A 4,923-nucleotide genomic window follows, 5' to 3' on the forward strand; every position below is an offset into this window, starting at 1 on the left:
AAAGGATGTTTGTCACTTTGATTCACATCATTGAAAAAAAAAAGTTGTGGGAAGGTGCTTCTAAAGTCAAGTTGTCCTTTATAATTACCAATAAAGTAAAGATTTTAATAAATGCCATCTCCTTTTATGCAAGAAAATTGAGCTGAACTAACCTGAATTCAATACTTTGCTTTGAAGAATAACTTAGAAATTAAAGATCATGCTGGTGCAGAATTAATGCTGTTTGATTTAGTCTAATTACTCCAGCACAATCTCATCATAATTCATGACTATTTTACGATTTGGTGAATTGGTGGAGAATTTGTGCAATTTTATACCTGAGGGTTAGATTTAAGGGTGGACCTATTACCTGCAATTTAAACGGTTTCAAATAACTAATAAATACAAATAACCAGTTCACACAATACTTACCAATTTTCATGACATCTAGAAGCATGACCCACTGGTCCACTGCTGCACATTTTTATTTTACAAAAAAATGTACGCATGTTCTTTCAAACCTGTATAAATGTATTTCTTACTGTATGTGCAGTAAGTAAAGAAATATATTTTTAAAAATGCTTTTTTTTGCCCAGGAAATAAAATTCAGTGATCAAAAATAGTGGTTGACCCAATGTATTGCCATGCATTCACAAAATAAATTGCCATCTAAAGCTTAAATCTGTTTTATTTTATTTATTCCATATAATTATTTTTCATATTATTTATTTCTAATTTAGTAAGTATTATGTAAAATAACAATACATTTCAGCAATTGTTATGCATGTGTTTGTACTATCTTTAAATTAGTGTGATGTTGTATATATCAGAATATATAATGACATTGGCTACCAATAAATCAATCAAACAATCAAACAAACAAATAAACAAACAAATAAATAAAGTGTGTAGCTGTATCGGTTGACTAATAACGCAAAAAAAAAAACACTGTCTTCATTGATCTTCATTGAATAAACAAATAAATAAATACATAAATAAATAAACAACAACAATAATAATAATAATAATAATAATAATAATTAAACATTGAGCCTTTTTTTTTTGTTTTACTTTATTATTATTGTTTTCAGGTGATCCATCCATTTAAACTCATTTGTCTGTTTTTGTCCAATCAGTACAATTCAGTCAGGTCCAAAATAGTGGTTGACAAATTCATCAGCCACCAAAAAAAATCATTATCGGTTGGCCACTAGTGCAAAACAACATTGGTCTCCATTGACTGGATGGATTGGGGGGGATCAGAATCTCTACATTTCTTACTAACATTGTTACTAAGACTTCAAAATCCAGCCTTCCCCCTTTTTCTCTCTCTGTCCATCCATGTGTCCCAGTCCACCTTGTCATGGCCTCATTCGACGAGACTTTTCTTCCCCTGTCCTTTCCATTCAACCAGAAGATATTTTTTAATCAATCCTCATGTGTACATTTTCACATAGTTCATAGCAGGGATCAGCGGACGGGAACAATATCGTGTGGAGGAGCTTCACGAGCACTTAAAGTGAAAGTGTCGTGATGGAGGAGACAGTGGCAGCTCTCTGCACTGGGATTCATTTCCGATGGAGTGTCCCACTTGAGATTTATGTCGGCTACTCATCCAGCATTCAAGAGTCTGCCTCTCTTTTTATTTATAAGGATTCATTATTGCTAAAACCACACATACACGTTCTGCTGTTGGATTTGCACCAATGGTCTGCCACAGGAGATTGATTTTGGGAATATGCTGGATCTTCATTGCTCCGAACATCAGAGCATTTGAAAACACTGGATGAAGATCTCATCTAGATTTGTAAAATGGGAATCTGAGATTCCGTCGGGTGTTTTTCTATCTAATGCAGTCCTACTGACAGGTGCTTTTTCATGAAGAGCATGAACAGGAAATGTCAAAAAAATTCCATCAGGCTTTACACGAGATGTTTATTTTATGGTATAACTTTAAATGGCACAAATTGCTTTGATGATGTTCCACTTTAGTGCATTCATACTCAGATCAAAGTTTCCCAGGGTACTGCTCTTTCATTTATGATACTGATAATATAAAGAAAGCTTCAGGGCATGTTTGCAAGTGAAGGTGTGTAGTTTTCGAGGCCTCAGCTCTTCTTTTGAAGATTATAAACTTTTGGCAAACGCTCTTCAAGCGGACAGGATCACTCCAGGAGGTCAACACGCTGGTTTATCTCCTGCTCTCTGTCATGAAATCTCTCCTAAACACCTACTGCTATGAGCGCCCAGTTGGACGGATCGCAAACTACAGGTTCGTTTCATTGAAATGCTCACAGAGTCCATTCCACAACTTAGTTTTTTTTTTATATTTCATCTGTTGTTTGGATGTTTGGGGGCTTTTTCATGACCATTACGAAAGATCTGGCCTAGATATTTTAATGTTTTGTCTGGATTATTATGTTTTACACCATATAGGCCAATTCTTGAGTCATTTACAACTCAAATGAGTTCTGGATCTCCTTGATCATTTTTTTTATTATTATTTATGTAATGGTTTGTTTATTTTGTCTTTTTTGTTTTTAAGAGTAAAGTTAGACTTCGTTTAGAACAATTTCTTCATGTAGCTGAATATATTAAGTGTCAGGACTGTTGTCCTTTTCTTGCAAGTTTACTGTATATACTATAATGCCATTCAGTATAACCATTTGGGAATGGTATTATTTTATTTATTTATTAGTATTTTTTTTTAAGAAATCTCTTATGCTCATCAAGGCTGCATTTATTTGATCAACAGAAAAAAAAGAAGAAAAAAAACAGTAAAATTGTGAAATATTATTTCAATTTAAAATAAGTTTTCATTTTTTTTTATACTTTAAAATATAATTTATTCTTATGATGCAAATCTGAATTTTTATCAGCCATTACTCCAGTCTTCAGTGTCACATGGTCCTTCAGAAATCATTCTAATATGCTGATTTATTATCAACGTAAAAACAGTTGTCATGCTTATTTTCATTTATTTATTTATTTTTATTTTTATTTTTATTTTTTTGGAACCTGTGATTTTTTTCAGGATTCTTTGATGAATTAAAAAAAAAAATGTATTCAAAATATAAATATTTTCTAACAATCCAAGTCTTTACTATAATTTTGTATCAATTTAACACATCTTTGCTGAATAAAAGTATTATTGAAAATGTATAAAATGTATTGACCCCAAACTTTCTAACAGTATAGTGTGTATTGTTAGAAACGATTTCTATTCTGTTTCTATAAATTCATAACTCTTCTGTGGGACTCACTGAGTTTGATCCGTTGTATTTGATTACTGCTCTCTCTCAGTAGACTTTGATTTGGCATTCGTCTGAACTCATCTGATCTCTCTGTTGCAAGTCGTATAATATCAGTTGCAGGAATCAAGCAGCAAACGCAAAAGAGCCACTGGATTCCTGACACGAACGGTACATAATTCAGCCGTCAAAATATACTAAACAAACCCAACCTCAACACAGAGCCGCTTTCTGTTGTGTTCCTCGATTATATTCTCTCGCCTCTCTCCTTCTCTTTAATCTGTTGTCTAGGTCTTTCTATAATTTAACGCAAAATGAAAGGCCTGCTAAAGGCTCGTATCAAGGAGATGGTACAAAAGATGCATCCGTACAGAAAGAGCGAGAGCAAAAGCGTGGAAGAGCTCTGACTCTAATGGAAACCCTCTCCTGGAGATGAGAGTGTTTCATCTTTATACCAATTAAAGTCTGAAACACTCCGCATATGCTGCATTGTAATCGATACAAGCTTTAGTTGACAAAGAAAGCAGACTGCAGATCTCTTTCTCATTTGATCAAACCACAGGTGTAACATTACTACTTGAGTTCAGTGCTGAATGATTCTGTTTACCTCTCATACGTGGAAGTTTGAGATTCCCGGTGTGTTGCACAAGATCAGAATCGGCCAGCTGTGCACAAACACTAGGCGGCTTGATATTTGCTTCTGTGCCAAATTAAATATTAAAACATCATCAGATGCGTATGTGTTGCACGTGATGGTAAAGCATTCTAGCATGCATTGTTCTTAATTCTAAGAGGAAAATGGTTCGTTTAGGGATTATTTTTGTTTTCATCGTTTACATGTTTGTGTGCAGTAAAGCATTTATTAAGAGTTTCTAGGTTTTTTTGAAAGTTAAGATTGTTGTTGCATTCATTCTTACTGTGAGTGAATGAGCGTCATTAGGAGTTATTAAAAATTGAAAACATTTTTTATGCAGAGCACAAATACAAATGACTGTTTATTTGTGCATTCAGTTATACATATATAAAATGTTATGTTTACTTGTCTGATATTAATGGTAGAGCTTTGCTAGCAATGCCAAGGTCATGTGTTTGCTTGCAGAAACTGAATGTAATGCAAAGTTGCTCTGGATTAAAGCATAAATGTAAATGTATTGTGAGCTCTATAACCCATGTATAATATATTAGTGCACTTTGTTGCACGCAATAGTGAATTGCAGCATGCTTTTGTGCTAAAATGCTAATTGCATTTTGATATTTGTATTAGTATTGTTTTCTCCCTCCTGTCCTTTCATTTTTGAGTTGCACCAGTTGAGAGCCGCTAATCTAGAGTGCCATTTTATTTCCAAAGAGCTCTGATAAAGAGCAACTCAGTGAGTTTGTTATGGAGCTCTCCTTGAGTTTGTTGACTTAATTACTCATTACAAGAGTGATCTCTGAGGGGGAGGTTGTTGTATAAAAAGCTTTGGAGTGTTTGCATGTTTATTATAATTCGCTGTGATTTAATCAGGGCTTTGCCCACAGTCATGTGGGTTTGTGATTGTGGTCAGATGAAATGTTGGGGAGGCAACTTTCAAATAACTTGTACTTTTGAAACTGTTATAATTTGAAATAGCAGTTGCTCTCGATGTCCTTCACTCTCAGATTTCTTTCTCTCATCTATCGCTCCCCCCCCCCCCCCCCCCCCCCCTCCTTT

At 34.2% G+C, this 4,923-nt stretch overlaps 1 protein-coding gene across 2 annotated transcripts in view; it reads left to right on the forward strand.

Moving 5' to 3' along the window:
* Window positions 1-4,923, forward strand: part of LOC107692477 (leucine-rich repeat and fibronectin type III domain-containing protein 1-like protein) — a 175,668-nt gene that overhangs the window by 76,728 nt on the left and 94,017 nt on the right. Inside the window, exon 1 of one of the 2 annotated variants that reach the window (XM_016491538.1) lies at window positions 3,373-3,401. The exons of the other annotated variant lie outside the window; for it this stretch is intronic. The gene's annotated coding sequence lies outside the window, so the exon portion shown is untranslated. Of the gene's footprint in view, window positions 1-3,372; window positions 3,402-4,923 lie in introns of those variants that run through there. 2 annotated transcript variants of the gene reach the window in all.

This window comes from Sinocyclocheilus anshuiensis, unplaced genomic scaffold, assembly GCF_001515605.1.
Source record: "Sinocyclocheilus anshuiensis isolate Anshui unplaced genomic scaffold, SAMN03320099.WGS_v1.1 scaffold1082, whole genome shotgun sequence".
In the NCBI taxonomy this organism is placed as follows: Eukaryota; Metazoa; Chordata; class Actinopteri; order Cypriniformes; family Cyprinidae; genus Sinocyclocheilus; species Sinocyclocheilus anshuiensis.